The sequence below is a fragment of the Hydra vulgaris genome, chromosome 13 (assembly GCF_038396675.1).
Source record: "Hydra vulgaris chromosome 13, alternate assembly HydraT2T_AEP".
Classification (NCBI taxonomy): Eukaryota; Metazoa; Cnidaria; class Hydrozoa; order Anthoathecata; family Hydridae; genus Hydra; species Hydra vulgaris.
Genome location: NC_088932.1, coordinates 25543683 through 25563141, shown reverse-complemented (window position 1 = coordinate 25563141; position 19459 = coordinate 25543683).

Here is a 19459-nt window from a genome sequence, read left to right as displayed (position 1 = left end):
ACCTAGAGTCTTTTGTGGTATATTAAATTCTCTACTAACTTCTCTAATTGATCTTTTACATTTTGTAACTTGTATCACTGCCAATAACATTGTTTCTTCTGACACTTTTCCACGTTGTGACTTGCAAATATAATTTCATACCATTTTTAGGAAGATCTAAAAAAAAAAAAAGCAAAAACCAAAAGTACATTACTTTATTACATGTTTTATATTTTAACTATTTCTTTTTTATTTAATTATTAATATACCTGCATACTTATATATTTAAAAAATTACATTTTATATTTTTCTTTTTTAAAATACTAAATACTTATTTACTTTTAATCATTAATAATTTACATAACTTATGTCATATTAAATTTATATATTATATATAAATTTAAGTGTTAAGCATGAAAAGTTAAGTGTATTATGCAGAGGCGTAGAAAAAATTTTTTGGTGTTTGAGATAGGTAACTTCCAGACATGGAGCAAACTCCGAACATTTATATGTTTATACTTATGTCAAATAATGAGAGTTTGCAAAAAATTGCGATGATTGGAGGCTGGGAACGAAAAAGCCCCAAAATTTTTTGCCCCACCTGCCCCAAACGTGAGAGCAACAAGTTGATGAAGTATTTTTTGTACTATTCTTAACTAGACTTATATTCATCGATAAATTTTAGATTTCATTTTAAAATATTTTAGCGTTCAAAAATTATGACCATACAAAGTTTAAACCCCCCTCAATTTGAGGAGGTTGCAAATTTTATATGGTAATAATTTTTAAACGCTAATAGATAATACTATGAAACTTAAAATTTATAGATGAATATAAGTCTAGTTAAGAATAGTACAAAAATTACTTCATCAACTTGTTGCTCTCACGTTTAGGGAAAAGGGGGCGAAAATTTTAAGGTTTTTTTGTTCCCAGCCTCCAATCATCGCAATTTTTTGCAAACCCTCATTATTTGACATAAGTATAAACATATAAATGTTTGGAGTTTGCTCCATGTCTGGAAGTTGCCTATCTTGAACACCAAAAAGTTCTTTCTACGCCTCTGGTATTATGTATAAAGTATTAAATTTATATATGTAAGTATAACTAGTATGTAAAAGTTTAAATATCAATTAAATTTACATATATAAGTTATATTATAAGTTAAATAATATATATAATAATAATATATAAATATACACAATATTTAAGTTTAGACATATATAAATCTAAGTTAAAATTACATTTTATAATAAGATTACTTATCCAAATTTAAATATTATGTTTTCGAGTGATATTTTCTTATTATCGACGTATAAAACCCAAAAAACCGTATAAAAGCAAATACCAATTTGTTTATGAGGCCTATTTCTGATCTAATATGTTTTACAAGTTTTAATATTTTTATAACTAAAACAGTTTTTCCGTCGCAAATTTACAAATTATTTTAAAAATCTTCGGGGCAAGTTGGCCACATGGCCAGCGTGCCCCGGTTGCATCGGGCCAATCTGCCCTTTTGTCATGTTTAGAGTATAAAAAACTTTCTCCTTAAACAATCAACTCATTTTGTGGACCATTATATACTAAAATAATCCTTAGACTATAAGCTTTAAATATAGCATTTGATTAATGCTGTATTATCAAATGTCAGTGAGTATAAACACTTTGAACAAGTTTTTCAAAGTTTACTTTGATGTATCAAAAATTGTTAAAACGGCCTCATACGCTCAAATATGGTCCGATAAATATGATTTTTTTTTTGAAAAAAGGATTGAATTACTCCCAACCTTCACTTAGACTCCCAGCTTGTTAAAGCGTCTAGCCTTTGAATAAACTCAAATTGGCCAACCTACCCCGTGACCCAACGTGCCCCGGTCTCCCCTATTTACATAAATTTGTATATATCGTAGTTTGAGTTTAAACCTAAACTTTAATTACAATATTGGGTAAACCGGGGGCGCCATGCCACTTGATATTACAACATATGGGAAACCAAAAGCAATTTTGCCACTTTTGATATTATGATAAAATTGAAACTGATTAAAATATAGTCATAATTTTATTGGCATGAGTTCAGTGGTATACATAAGTTTGTTGACATAAGTTCAGTGGTATACATAAGTTTGTTGACATCAGCACAGTTCGCTGTGCTGATGTCAACAAACTTGAACAGTGCTGATGTCACTGCAGTGCATTAATTTGTATAACAAGTTGCCCGTACTGTTGATAAACTATCTATATACATACTGTTGATAAACAGTATATGCAATATTTTTTCTTTGTGAACAATTTTTTTTAATAATAGGCGTATAATTGAGCGACAGAATTACTAGTGTATTGAGAGAGTAGCAGTGTTATAAGTAGATAGGACTAACTACGGACGTATTATGACGTTTTACAGACATATTATGAACGTAAAAAAATTGGTTTAAAAGTTATAAAGTTAATCGTTTTTTATTTTCATAATGCCTTTTTATAAATTTAAATTTGAAAGTTAAGGAAATTTTCTTTCTGATATTTACAAGTTTTGGAAAGGTTTTTAAAATGAAATTAAAATTTTTTAACCTAAATTACAAATATTTGTATTTGGAAAATGCCAGTTACATATATTTGTATTAGAATTTGTATTTGGAAATCTAGAGTTAAAGTATTTTTATTTGATCAATAATATTTGACCGCCAATGCCAATAGCATATTAGCATTGGTGGTCAAATATTATTTAACAACCATGCCAATAGTAAACATTCGTTCTCTGAAAAAATAACAAACTAAAGAATCGGAAATTTCTTTAAAATTAGCCAATACAAGCGAACAAATCAAAGAAGAGGAAACTATTGTTTTTTTTTCTATTAAATTAACTCAAGTGTTGTTATCGACTTTGATTAAATCGACTAAAAGTCGACAAGTGGAAAGTCAAAATTAGTCAACAAAGAAAAAACGAAGTCGATTTAATTGACTATGGACTTCCTACTAATCAACTTAAAGTCAATTTAGTCGAGTGAAAATCGTAAAACTCTTTAACCTTTTCATTCGATTTAACTTTCCAATTTTTAATTTTTTTGCTCGTTTTAAGACAAAAGCATGTACTATTATAAATAGAGATGTCACGGATAGTGGCTTTGCCATATACCGAATATTTGGCTAGACGCTCGGCCAAAGCACTAAGTATTTGGCAGCCGAATATTTGATAACACTTCTTATTTTGAGGGTTCCGACCTGGTTCATTAAAATGCATATCGTTGGTATACTGGCAAAAGACCTTAGATCAAAAAATTGGCAGTTTTGACTTAATGATGCAGTATTGTAAAGTTTACAACGCTCCTACTAACTGGCAAAATACAAAATAAGTCGAATGAAACATCTTTTACCTGGTTATTAAAATATATTTAACGTTAACTCATAAAACGGGTGTTTTATTTAGGCTATAAGTTTTTAAATTAAAAAAAAAGTAAAAGCTATAAATATATTTCTAAAAACACTTAACATTATGGTGTATTTAAATGTTAACAAAAATGCAATTTAATAAGATTACAAAAGTTTCACATTGAAAGAAAACTTAAATGATTGATTTCTCTAACAAGGATTTTTAAGATAACGTTTTTTGCCAGAATATTCACAATACGTTAATTACACTGTCCGCGTTTTTATCAATTTATTACTGGCTGTATTGTTATACAGCCAACAAGTAATGTGTTCTGTTGAACACATTATTTGTTGACTGTTACATCAATTTATCATCATATACATCTGGCTTTTGTTGTGAGCAGACGCGTTTTTAGTCTGGTCGCTACGTGTAAAAAAAAAAAGGAAAACTAAAAGAAAAACTGTTACGGCTATTCTTTCTTATACAACGATACCATTGAGAAGGGGAAAATCATTGAAATTTTTTTTATAAATGATTGAGAATCTAGAAAAAATGTATAACCCATACCGATTGAACAACCTTCTAATGAAGACGAACTACTAAGGGTTAAGACTGTAATGCCACCTCTTCTGTATCAACTTTTTGCGAAAGTTCTATTTTGTGCTAGAGTTAGTAAATAAGGAATCGTCAAAATAAACTCTCTTTGGCAATTCTGAAACAGCTTGCTTACAATAAACTTAAAACTTTTGCAGATATTAGAATTTATTTTAAATCTAATTCTGAAAGGATCCACAATATATTTTGTGACAGACCAATACCAACCTGGCTCGATAAAATCATTCAAACGAAATCAATCAGAATCTCTATATTTTAAGATTCAGCGTAGAGAACAAGCAAGACCTAGACAATCGCAAAAATATTTCCAAAATGCTACCAACAAAACTTTCAGTAGAAACATTTCATTCCTACTAAAAGATTGGTCACATACGGAAAGATTTGCATCACAGCTTACCGGATATGTTCTCTTTGTAAACATGCAGTCACGATTTTATAATTTGACATCTGAGGTCAGCGGTCAGGTTAGCTAATAAATTATTACTTTGTTTTATTTGTTTACTTTTTATAAGCTATTTCTATTTCTGTAGCGTATCTTATAAAATTATATTATACATAAAGGTTTCCAGCGAGGAAGTTGTATTACTGCACACAAGTCAAAAAAAGATACAAAAGTATTCTTGTGCTCTTAGCACGCTGCATCTATTATTTATAAACTTTGGCATATATATAATTCTGACATATATAAAATTTGCCGAATGGTCACACACGAGCAGTGAACGCCTGAGGGAAGAAATGAAGTACATTAGAATAAAGGAGAATTATTTTTCAAACAAAGCATATTTTGACAGTTGTCAAGACAAAAATAAAGATTAATAGAGAAATATTTAAAATATATATAAGACAGACAATGCACCTAAACAGTACTAACAATAATAATAAAAAATAAATTGTTATATAAATACTAATATGAACTAAGATAAACAAAAAATATATCACCAAACAAAAAATAAATAAAACAAAAAATACATTATAAAATAAAAAGTATGCATACAACAATGAAAGGCCTCAGAATGGGAAAAAAAACACACAAGTCAAAAAAAGATACAAAAGTATTTTTTTTTGACTTGTGTGTTTTTTGTTATTTGTGCTGGAAGTACTTATGTGGTTTAAATCGTTGACATATTGCATGGTCTTAGGGAAAATTTATTAGTATTTTCTGTTTGCACACTTTAGTTGTTTTAGTTTTGTTTCTAGCGTTTTTATTTGAATTTGAGTTGTTAAAAAACTATTTTGGGTGATAAAGCAATAATATTAGTCGTGATATAAAAACGATGTACGAAGCGGGAAAAATATTGTTTAGAAGTAAAGTCTTCTCTACGGTCCGAATTAAAGTTGTGTTGTTTACTGCACACAAGTCAAAAAAAGATACAAAAGTATTCTTGTGCTCTTAGCACGCTGCATCTATTGGTTTTGAAACCGTTTGCATTCACACGGATGACACTGATATTGCTATTTACGCTTTGTACTTCTAAGATTAACTTGAAATACATTTTTTTTGTGGATATTGGCGTTTCTACTGAAAGACTTCTTCATATAAATCTTGATATAAAAGGATTCTCGATATAAGATTCTTGATATACATTCTTTTGATATAAAAGGATTCTTGATATAAATCTTACTTTCTCACAGTTTGGAATTTCTTCACAGATTGTTGCAAAACTCTTCTTGCTCTTCATGCATTTAGCGGGAACAAAAGTGCATTTTACGGGATAGGTAAGTCAAAGTTCTTCAAACTAATGGGACAGTCTAGAGAGTACAAGTCAATTTTTTCCAAAGTTGAGGACTTTTGATGTAACCCATTTTGACTAAATAGAAAAGTTTATATTTCAATTATATGGATTAAAATGCAATAATACGAACGAATGAAATAAACTTAAAGCATCTACCTTAAGTTTATTGCCGAGAAAAAAACTCCGAAACCCCAAAAGCTTCCAACAACTAGGGATGCTCTTATGTGTAATTGCAAGAGAGTTTCGTGTGTAACAGCAATTGTCAAACAATTACTAGAGGCAAATCCCGATATTTCCGAAACCCCATGGATATGAGTGGCAAGAAATTAGCGATCAATTTGATGCTCCAGAAGATATTTTGCAGATGATTTCCTGCAGTTGTAAAAAGTCAAAATGTGAAACATGGTTTTGTCTTTGTCGATCGCATGGATTGACTTATGGATTTGTGCAACTTTAGCAGAATATTATTCGACTAATTCCAAGTTCAGGATTTTCTGAAACTGATTGAATATCTATGTATGATATATATATATATATATATATATATATATATATATATATATATATATATATATATATATATATATATATATATATATATATATATATATATATATATATATATATATATATATATATATATACATATATATATATATATATGTATATATATATAAAAAAATTTTTGTATAAAAAATTACAAAATGTTTTGTTTTGAATAAATTTTAAATAAAATAATTATAATATAAATTTTTTTAAATTGCTTAGTTTCATTTGCTTTAAATAAAGACTTTTATTAATGATCAATAAATATTTTCTCAATACTTTTTAAATGTGACAACGCCGGTTTTTCCACTGAGGTCTTCATATATATATATATATATATATATATATATATATATATATATATATATATATATATATATATATATATATATATATATATATATATATATATATATATATATATATATATATATATATATATATATATATATATAAACAGGGCCGGTTCAAGTATTCTTTTTGGTATATGTGAGATAAAGATTTGGCGCCCCCTAATATAAAAAAATATATTCTTTAAAAATTCTAAAAAATATTTTGAGGGTTTTATATTTTTATAAGTTTTTAAATAATTGGAAAAGTATTATTAATGTGAATGTTTCTTAAAAATTTAAATAAACAATCAAATATATTTGTAAAGTTAGTTATATAAATAAATAAATCCCTTTTTACGACAGTAATTATGAAAAAAGCAAAACATAATGGTATGTTTATCATTAACTTATCCTAAAATGTGTTATGATAAATTGCGCATGCTCATTAAAATATTTACCGTACTTTACATAAAAACTGACTAGAGAATTGTAAGCGTCATAAAATACATTTTTGGTCAAAGAAACTAACAAATACATATTGTGCAGTTCCTAATGGGCATTTGTTTTGTTAAAAGTTACGTTCTAAATGAATTTTAAATGTCTATTAAACGTCTTAAATTAAATTTCTATTAAACATTCTTACGTAAAAACGTTTAAAAGACGTTTAAAAACGTTTAAAAGACATTTAGAACGTAACTTTGAAAAACAAATGCCCTTAGGGTTATATTTACAAAAAATAAAATTAACCAATGAAATATCATAAAGTAACAAACTTTTCTTGCCTTAAGTTTAGCAAAGTCTTTCAAAAATGAGCCGGTTTCAATTGTATTAAGACCTGGTGCACCAGGTCTTAGTACAATTGAATGAACACCATGGTACAAAATGAACACCATGATGTTTAATTGCTAATGTGGCTATCCACTTAGACGGTCATAAGTGCTAACTACAACTTTATCAGAGAACTTTATTTCGATATGCATTTTTTCAGCCAGTTCCATTGCATCTGTAATAACACTATACAGTTCATAATCCAATCTCATGTTCTCCAAAAAAGTCTCCAAACTTTCAAAAAATTTCATTAATTCCTAAGAGCTCTGCAGATTAGAAGTTTTCACCTAAGGTGTTTTGCTTACTAATTTTTGCTTAAACTAAATTTGAAAAAGACACCATACCAAGTGATCAAACAGCAAAGGAATTTGAAATCTGTAATTTTCTTGGCAATTCCCATAACGGCACTTTTCCCAAAAGCATCAATCTTGAAATCTAACGCAGATTCATAGACAGCATTATAAACCACAACTATATGGCATCGCAAAGATTCAAGGGCGTCTATCCAGCTTCCCCAACGGGTTTTACTTAGATTTGAACCAAACTCATAGACCTGAACAAATCCAAGAAAATGATCCTTTGCCTTTATCTCAACTCCTAAAACTGCATAGACAAACCGAACTACAAGTGTCGTTTATTCTTTACAACTTACGTCAAGAGTGCAGTCCAAAACTATAGAATAATACAAAGCTTTTTACACACAAAATAAACTTAGTAACTTTAAAGGAAAGAAGACAACTAAACTCATTTTGATTTTTTGTTTGTTTAAATAATATACATGAATTTCGCGACGTAGATGTTCAGAAAAAAACAGTGTTAAATTTTGAAACGTGTTAACAAGTTTTAAAAAGTTTCCATTGTTTTCTTTGAAAACTTATTCAACAAAAAGCTTATCCTTAGTACCAAGGAATTGTACAATCAAAAAGAGGATTTAAAACTCAAGTTTTTGTTTTAAAACAAAACTGTTACTGTATTTGTATAAAATTTATTCTATCAGGAAAAGGATTAAACTTAAACGAATATAGTGAACTTGACGTACTCATATTGGTACATGGTTGTAAATTAAAGCGCTCTTATACAAAAAGAGCTTCAACTGCTTCATCAGAAATGTCTTTTAAATCTTTAGACTGTGAATTTTCTTCTGACACCTGCGGCTCCTAGCATACAAGTTGTTTTAGTTTTTGATTGTTATGATTTATAAAAATGGGTAAAAGTACACCGAACACCCAACATCAAGAAAAAATATTACAAAAATAGAACACAAAAGTTATGAAGGCTTAAGTAGCAGCAATCAATTATCTCTCTAAATTATAATTATTTTGACTTTACTAACTTAAAAGTAATGAATGCACTCTTATATCAAATCTTGCAATTGATGCTAATTATCGTTTGGATCATGTTCTTTCAGTCTATAAAAATTTTTATTCAATGTCTTTGCTTGTTTTTTTGCCTTTTCTTTCATCTGGTGTGCGTTTTAATAAAAGAAACCCGTAAGTTTCTTTTTTTCCACCATGATGACTCACAAATTTATTCTTTGAAACGTTTTCCAACTACTTTCTTCTTTTATTATTTTTTAATTGAAGTGCATAGCAAATACATACAAACTAATAATTTTTAATATAAACTTTGGCGCCCCTAAATGTAAACTTACGATTACAATAAACATTTAACATGCAAACAACATGATTTAAATAAACATATAACTCGCAAATTTTCAAACAGTTAACTAACTACTACTCGTCTATTTTTTTTTCATTGAAATGCAAAAATGTACAAAATTAATAGTTTAGGAAATAAACTTTGGACACCAATAATTGCATTTAAGTTAAGTTTTTATCTTAAATGTTTTTTTTATCTTTTTTTTTATCTTTTTATCTTAAAAAAATATTTAGAACATATAGAAATAAAGATATTGAAGAAAGTTTAAATGTCACGCAGGAAATTCAAGAAAAAAAAAGTAGGTGAACTGAAAAAATGATAAAAAGTAAAAATAATAACGCTATCGATGATGGAGGTAAAAAAAAAAAAATTATGACAGTTGGACGACAGACTAAGAAGAAACAATACTCGGATTGATGGAGTTATCGAAAACAAACTTGAAAATTGGGTGATACTGAAAGAAAATTTCAAAATTTGTTCGAGAGTAATCTACTAATGATATTGCTTAGACGTAGAGTCTAAGCAATACCAACATAGAAAGAGCTCACAGAAAGGAAAAAAATGAAGAAAACAAGACTAGAACCATAATTGTCAAATTACTTCATTATAAGGACAGAGTAAAGGTGTTACAGGCAGCAAATAAACTCAAAGGATCGCGAATCTATATAAATGAAGATTTTTCCAGCGAAACACGTGAAATAAGAAAAAATTTACTTAACAAGATGAAAGAACACAGAAAGAATGGTAAGTATTATGTTGTTATTTACGATGAACTCATTGTGAAAGATTTTAGGAGAAAGCAAACCAACGCTTAATCACATTTTCTACTTTTAACCTTTAAATAAACACATTTTATTATGCTTAATAAAGTAATTACATTATCATTCATTATTATTTTATTATTTTTTTTATTTGATACGTTTATCCTTACAATGAGTCAAAGTACTATTTTCCAAAACACTGAGTTTAGAACTAATTCTAAATAAAAAAACAATATTATTGAATAAAGATTCTGATCCTGATATTAACTATTATAAAGAACAAATTAGAAAATTCAATCCAATATACTATGATATAGAATCGGAAAACCTTATTGAATGTTTGGACATAAATTCGTTCTCACTTTTGCACTTAAACATAAAAAGCTTACAAAAAAATTTTAAATTATTCAAGCAGTTTTTGTATAAAAGCAAAATTGATTTTAAAGTTTTAAATTTATCTTAGCGAAACGTGGTGTCACGATGTTAATATTGAAAACGATTCAAATTATCAGTTACAAAATTATAAAGCAATTCATCGGTTTAGGAACTCTGAGAAGATAGGTGGGGGATTTTGTATTTTTATAAATAACTTATTGTCTTATTTTACTTGAATGTAAAAAAAGAATTATGCTCAACCACAAGCAATTATGAGTCGTTGCGCATTGAAATCGCAAACAAAGCTTTAAAAAAATATTATTGTCTACGTTATATACAGGCCACCTTCTGGAACAATAAAACTATTTGAAGATTACGTTGAAAAGACATTTAAAACCGAATCAAGATAAATAATCAAAATAAAAGCTGTACCGTGGGTACAGCTTTTCTGGGCGATTTTAACTTTAACTTTCTTGAGTATGACGCAAATAAAAAAATAAAAAACTTTTTAACTGTATTTTTCCGAATGGTTACATTTCACAAATTAATAAACCCACTCAAATTACCAAAGAAAGTGCTACTGCAATTGATCAAATAATCAAAATTCATAATATTGAATTCATAAATACCAAAAATTAAACAGGAATATTTAAATCTGACATATCTGACCACTTTCCAGTATTTATAGTGTCACAAAAGTGCGATAATATTTATAGTGCCCAAAAAATGAGAAGAACAACTAGAGTAATCAATAAAACTATTTTCATAACCAATCATCTTTTACAAGTTGGAATCATCTTTTAAAAATTAAAAACGTTAATAAAGCATTTGTTCCTTAACAAGTTTCAAAAACTTTATAACAAAGTTTTTCCGGAGACTACGAATTTGTCAAAACAAAAACGCTATTAAATCCTTGGATAACAAAAGCTATTCTAAAGTCGTCCAAAAAATAAACAACATTTATATAAAAAAATTTATCAACAAAAAAAAAAAAAACACTTGAAAATGAAACCAAGTATAAAAACCAAGTATAAGCGTCTTTTTGAATCAATTTTAAGACGTCCTAAAAAATATTATTATTCTGAACAGTTAAGTAAACACAAAAATGAAACGCAAAAGATCTGGGGGCCGTATTCTCATCTCTCCGTTAAGGTGGTAGTATAGTAATTAAAATTGAAAAATTCATTTTTTCAAAAATATATTTTTTAGCTAATATAACTATCGTAGAGTCGAAATCTTATCTTGCTTTATAATAAAAAAATCAGTATATACCAGTATCTTATCTTGCTTTATAATAAAAATATCAGTATATATGAAATTGCTTTTAAATTGTTCAATATCAATTTTTATCCATAGCAACGCTTTATTTACCAGGTTGCTACGGGTTTTTGCAATCAAAGTTATATAAAATAAGCGATAAAAACAGTTTCATGCTAAACTTTTATAATGAAAATTGTTAATCAGCAGTTACTTCTTGTTTGTTGACTCGATTTATACGCGAATGAGCACGCTTTATTGCTATTTTATGCTCTATATAAGTTCACCAATAGTCTATAGTGTAGTATACATCAGTCAATTTTTAAAATATCTTATTTTAATAAAAGTGTAATGGGTCGAACGAAAAGGAAACAATCTTCTAAAAGAGTATACCAAAATAAGAAAAGAAAGTTTTATGGAAACAGACATACAAATGTCTGCAAAAATAATGAAACCGTAGCCATACCTTCAGTTGAAAACATACCATGTTCCTCATCCTACAAGAAGTTGTTCAACAAAGAAGTTGTAAATGAACCTCAACAGATAAATGAAGACTTTAACTTTATTATGAACTTTGGTTTACTTAAAAAAGCAATAATGGTCCTTAAATGCCCAGAATGTAACAAGTTAGTAAATTTGCAGTTTGATTCTTCAAAAAAATATGGCCTAAGTATTGGACTAAAAATTTGTTGCAGTGATTGTGAATGGGAAACGATTTTTTTTTCATCTGCTAAAATGGATAAAAAAATTAATTGTGTTGGACGAAAACGCTTTGACATAAACACTCGTACAGTAATTGCATTTCGTGAAATGGGTAAGGGATTTTCAGCAATAGAAACATTTTGTGGAATTATGATCATGAACCCTCCAATGAATAAAAACTGCTATAATGACACATTGCACATAATGTTGGATGTCTATCAAAGTTTGGTTGACAAAAGCATGTCAAATGCAGCAAATGAGTTACTATCAATCAATGAAACATCTAAAGATACTATTTGTGGGTTTGATGGATCATGGCAGAAACGTGGATACACCTCAAACAATGGATTAGTAACAGCTGTTGCTGTAGAAAATGGTAAGTGTGTTGATTACGAAATAGAAACAAAAACTTGTAAGTTGTGTTCTATATGGTAGTTAAAAAAATACACACATCATGAAGAATATAATGATTTTCACTCCTTACATTATAAAAAGTGCAAAATCAGTCATACCGATTCAGCCTCCTCTATGGTATCAAGTGGTACAATAAAAATATTTTTGCGTTCTGAAAAAAAAAAATAATTTGAGATATACAACGTTTCTAGGAGATGGAGATAGCAGTTCATATGTTAATGTCATTTCTGCAAAACCTTATGGAGATTTTGAAATAAAAAAAGCAGAGTGCATTGGGCATATTCAAAAACGTGTTGGTACTAGATTAAGAAACTTAAAAAAACAAAATAAAGAAACTTTATGTGATGGCAAAAAGTTAGGAGGAGCAGGTCGCTTAACAGAACATGTTATAAATACATTGCAAAATTATTATGATAAGGCAAAATGTTGGAAATTTATATGGAATGAAAAAGAGTGTTGCAGCTGTACTTTTTCACTGTTCTGAAAGTTGTGATGGCGAAACGCGTCATCAGTTTTGTTTGCGTACCAAAGATTCTTGGTGCAAATTCCAGTCTGACAAACTGACTGGCAAAATTTCATATAAAGAAAATATTTGTATTCCCGCTGCTGTCTGCAACACCATCAAACAAATATTTATAGACCTTGGTTCCGATAAACTTCTTGAAAAATGTTTGCATGGAAAAACGCAGAATCCCAATGAGTCTTTAAACCAGTTGATATGGAAGCGATGCCCAAAAGATATATTTATTGAAAGAACTGCTTTAAGTATAGGAGTAGCCTCAGCTGTACTAAATTTTACATGAAGGAAAGCAGTTCTTAAATAAGTTGTTTAATGAGCTTGGAATGGAATTCGGTGTAAATGCGCAAAATTACTGTTTACGTAAAGACAATAAGCGAATCATTAAAGCAGAAAAACAATGTAGTACTAAAGCAAAATCAAGAAGAAAAAAGTTAATAGCAATAAAAAAAGGTTTTTGTGACCAAAATGAAGAACTGGAAGGTGTAACTTATAAAAGTGGTGAATTTTGAACTATTTTATTCTTCTTTTTTTTTTTAATTGCGTTTTTCTCAAAATCATGTATTTGGGGTTTGCGACGTGGATTTTTTAAAAAACCAATTATCAGATTTACTTGAAATTTGGCACACATACTCACTACATTAGTATCTACAACATACACTAGGATAATTTTTATTGCTTCTCTCATTCAGTAATTTTTAATCATTTTTTTTCATAAATTACCCCCAAAATTGCAAAATTTTACACAAATGCAAATATTTTTTGATTTTTTTGACCATATCAATATCTTCTAGTCTATGTTGCAATGCCACATGTAATATATCACCAGCCAAATTTTCAATAAAAAATATATAAGGGTTCTTGAAAAATCTCTGTCGCAGTTTACCCCATTTATGGGCCTTCAGCGATAATTATGCTGAAGAAGATTTGTCATAATTTTTTTTTTTTTTTTTTCGCTTATTGATGTTATATTACACATTGTAGAATTTTTTTTTATTTGAAAAAGTTGATTTTTTTTTTTTTCTTTTTGCTAATTACTATACTACCACCTTAAGCTTAGTCAAAAATTTCTTTTAAATTACATTAATAAAAAAAAATTTTTTTAAATTATAATTTTTTAAACATAAATGTTTTATTTTGGTATAAGTTTTATTTTAACGAATTTATATAAATTTTCGTTAATTCTCTACTCAGAAATATTGTAATGAAATTTCAAAATTTCAGGCTCCGTTTAGCTTAACGGAGAAATGAGAATACGGCCCCTAGAACATAATTAAAGAAGTAATTGGAAAAAAAAAATCTTGATCGTAATAGCCTTCTAATCAATCTTAAATCAAATAATGAATTTATTACAGATAAACCTTTAATTGCAGAACAATTTAATCAGTACTTTGTTAATAAAGGTTCTAATTTAGCATCAAAAATAGAAAACGCATAAGTAAAATTCGAATCTTTTTTAAATTCTAATAATACCTATGTAATGGACAATAATGAACTTACGGAAAGAGAACTGTTGAATCTTTTTGTTAAAACCTAATAAAAGTTTAGGATATAATGATATCGGTAGTCGCGTCATTGTAAATAAATTATATTAATTTTCCACATTTTTAATCTATCTTTAAAACAAGGCGTTTGTACTGAAAAATTTAAAATTGCAAAAGTTGTACCAACTTTCAAATCTGGTGATGTTTCAAACGTTGTAACAAGGCCGTAGACAACTTTTTTTAATGTTTGAGCTAAGCAACTTTGAAACAAAGAAAACTCCATATTTAAGTATGTTCATATATATGAGGTATGAGGATGCTAAACAAAATATTGCGGTGATTGGAGTCTGGGAACAACGAAAACCCTAAAACGTTAGCCCCTCCCCCCCAGCCCAAAATAGGAGGGCAACGAGGGAAATTTGAATTTTTTTTTCAATCTTAAGCTTAATTTATATCCATAAATTTCAAATTTTATTCAATAACCTCTTGTTTATTGGTTTTTATGACTTTATAAAGTTTATAGCCCCCTCAATTTGAAGGGGGTGTAAACTTTATTAGATCATAAAAGCCGAACAACAAGAGATTATTAAATCTAATTTCAAATTCGTCGATGAATATAAATTAAGTTTGATATTGAAAATAAAAATTCAAATTTGATTTGTTGTCCGCCTATTTTGGGCTGGGGGGGGGCTAAAGTTTTGGGATTTTTGTTGTTCCTAGTCTCCAATCACCGCAATATTTTGCGTAGCATCCTCATTCCTCATATATATGAACATACTTAAACATGGAGTTTTCTTCATGTTTCAAAGTTACTTAGCTCAAACATCAAAAAAAATTGTCTACAGCCTTAAACTATAGGCCGATTAATTCTTTCTTGTTTCTCAAAAATACTAGAAAGAATTATGTACAATAGCAATAACATTCTTTACAACAAACAATTCGGATTTAAGTCAAGATATTCCACTGACCATGCCATTGTTCACCTTATTCATGACATACTTAAAGCGTTTGATGAAAAAATATATATAGTAGGAGTTTTTATAGATCTCAGCAAAGCCCTTAACACAGTTGATCATAACATTCTTCTAGCTAAACTAAAACATTATGACATAAAAAACTCAAACATTGATTGGTTTAAAAGTTACTTAACAAATAGAAAACAATATATATCATATAACGAAGGAAGATCAAAATATATGACAGTCACATGCGGTGTTTCTCAAGGATCAATACTTGGACCACTACTCTTTCTTGTTTATATAAACGACTTACATAGGTGTCTGATATTTTAAGTTCAATTTTATTCGCTGATGACACAAACTTGTTTTACTCTAATAGTAACATCGACTTCTTATTTGAAACAATCAATAAGAAACTCACAAACTTAACTAAATGGTTCAAGTCGAATAAACTATCCTTCAATATAAATAAAGCCAAATACACTCTTTTTCATAGACTTTTCATGGCGTGGACACATAAGTATAATAGAAAACAAAATATCAAAAATAATAAAATATAATAAAATGACTCCTCCAATATTTAATACCTTTTTTAACAAAATAAATCATGTTTACTCTACTAGGTTTTCAAATCAAAACTACATTAAACCCAAAACCTGTTATACAGCCACCAAATTCTCTATTGCAAATAGAGGACCCAAATTATGAAATTTTAAATTTAATACATCAAAACTACTGCTTCTTTTCACAAATTTAAAATAAAATTTAAACAAAAACTTCTTACTATTGACAATGAATTATTTTATTTCCCAAATTTTTTTTTTTTTCTTAAACTTTATTTTTATCTTCTTTTTTATTGTTTTCTGGTTTTTATTTTTTTATTTATCTTTTTAATTTCCTTATGCGAACAAGCCACCTGGTTTGCTTTTTTCTGTTCTTGTTATTATTAACTTAAACAGTGTAAAAAATAACTCTTAGTCCTAATAATAATTATTAATTAACAATCAATAAAATTATTCCAACAAATAGTTCTTTTTATAACTTTATTTCAAATCAGCTCTTTTTTTTTTTGTTTTTTGTACACCTTGAGATTTTTATTGTCTTTTGTTAAATTGTGTCATTTTTTGTTTTTTGTTTTTTGGCTTTTGTTAATTAAATAAAAATATACTTCAATTAATTTTGAACGGTATAATAAAATATTTATCTTATAAAACTACTGCTTTATAATGTAAAAATACGATGTAAACTACGGGGCTTAGTGATAAGGTTATTTTTGCCCCGGCCATGTTAGTATTATACATATTGGTATTGTAGTATTATTTAAACGGCAGAATATATACATAAAAAAAATTAAAAAAAAAAAAATTTGAGTTATCTATAGCTATGCATAAACGTCGCATACTCAAAAAGATTTCGACTCAAAAAGATTACAAAAATAACCAGTTATCGCGGCCGTAGCACAGTGGTTAGCGCGCTTGCATCAGAAGCAAGAGATCTGTGTTTCAATGCCACCTCTGGTCAAATTCTATAAGATTGTTAAGGAAAGAGGTATAAATTTCTTTCAAATGCTCTTCCGCGGTTCTCTGTGATAATACCGTAAAGATTTCTTGGGGCACCTAAAATAAAATAATAAAAATAAAGTGTTTGCATTTCAGCGGAAATTTTAGTTGTTGAGATAGATCTTTATTCCAACCTAAACTTAAAACAAGGTTTAGCTTTAATGGGAATGTCAACAGTACGGTTGCGATAAAACGATGCGATAAATTTTTCTCAGTGAAAGGTGACTAGTAGCACCGGTGATAATTCTCTCTGCGTAAGAAAAACGTAAATGAAAACAATCAAAACAATCTCTACGAAAAAACGTACACATATGAAGGTGTAAAAAAAAAGAGTTTTAATTGCAAATGATCTTAGTTTTTACATGAAACCGTTCGCTTAAATTGTAGAGCAAACCCTTACAACAAACGCAAAACATTATCTTAGCAGAACTTGCGAAAATTTTCTTATAATTTGCCGGTGGCAGTGTACATAGTGACTGGCTATTTTAGGAAGTTTAATTATAACTAATTATAGCTATTACCTATTTTTTGTTTACTTTTTAAAGGTTTTATCTAATTCGTAGCATACCAGCATTATTTAGACTCTTTCCGTTGCTCTGTAATAAGACTGTAAAGACTTCTGAGAGCACCTTAATCACTAGAAAGAAAAAAGTTACCTACTTAAACCTAATTAAAATACCTAATTAAACTATCGGTTATGCTTTTATTTTCTTTTTTTCTTTTGTTTACTCGATGCTTTTGATTTTCCTAAATACTTTCATACTAGATCGCTTTAAACTGGCCTTGGGGCAAAGTTAAGTTGTGAAGGTCCAAAATTTAAATGTCATCAATACATTGTTAGTATGATTGTAAAGAGTTTGATATTTAGAAAGTACTTAAGACAGTTGGGGTCTGGCAATAAATTGTCCAGTTGTCGGAGCTGCCGTTCTCTCATTTTGTTTTGCTCCATTAACATTTAAATGGTATGAAGTTAAAAAATGGAAAGCGAAAATAAATTACTTTATAATTTTTATGACAATTCATTTCAAAAAAATGAGTTATTCCCATATTTCGACTAAATTGACATTTATTCGAATTAGTCGATTTTAAAAATGTATTAGTCGAATTTAGTCGACAGTCAAATTATTTAGGTCGTAACAATACTAATTAATTCTATGTTAACAAGAACATCAATAAATAATATTAATAATTAAATAAATATTAATGGCAACAGCATAAAAACATCTCTTTGCAGTGGGTGCGGTGTAACGTAGATGGACTTGTCATAAGACATGCGTTTTCTGCCATGCATTGGCGTCTAAAACTTGCTTTTGCATCGATTGATAGTCAACAAAATGTGATTAATTTGAAAAAACCTAAAATTTAGTAATAGACTAATGATCTAAAATATAAATAAAAACAGCAAACGTAACCTAAACTTTAGTTATACTAATAAAATAACATGAAAATAAAAACAATAAATGTATAGAAATGTATAGATATTAAATGTATATAAATGTTAAGATACAAACAAAACTTTAAATATCTTTTTAAATACATTATTGGAGCGTCTCAATAAAATCTGCCACTACAAGGATATAAAAATGCAAGGATATAAAAATACAAGGATATAAAAATACAAGGGTATATAAATACAAGGGTATATAAATAAAAGGAAATATAAATACAAGGATATAAAAATACAAGGATATAAAAATACAAGGATATAAAAATACAAGGATATAAAAATACAAGGATATAAAAATAAAGGCAGAAGCTATTGCTGATCCGTGGATAAATTGCTATTGAAATGCTCAATTACAATTTATATTAAAAATGCTCAATTACAAATAACGAATTGCAAAAAATATAAATACTTTTATCTAGCACTAATTAAAAATGCAAAAAAAAAAAAAAAAAAAGCTGTTGCAGGATGCTAATTTCAAAATATTAATTTAATAGTAAAATAAAATGGTCCATAACTAATGACATGATCGAAAAAGATAAAAATATTGCATCTTCATTACTAAAGTTAATTAATATTGATAGCGCTGATATATTCTGTGAAAACTTAATCTCAAAAGAGTTCAACAAGTATTTCACTTAAATGTTAGCCTAAATCTTGCCAATATAATAACACCAACATCAGAATCATTTAAAATCTACCTAAAATCCTTAAATGACAATATATTGCATGACAATGAATTAAGCGACAAAAAATTCTTAACAGCTTATTCTTCTTAAAAAAATAAATAAAATAAAACAGGATATGATAAAATCTCTAGAAGTATAATTATGCTTAACAAGTTGATTTTAACTGTTTCGTATACTGAAACTTTTACTTAAGTTTACTATTTTCTGATGCACTTAAAATAACTAAAATAACGCCAATCTATGCA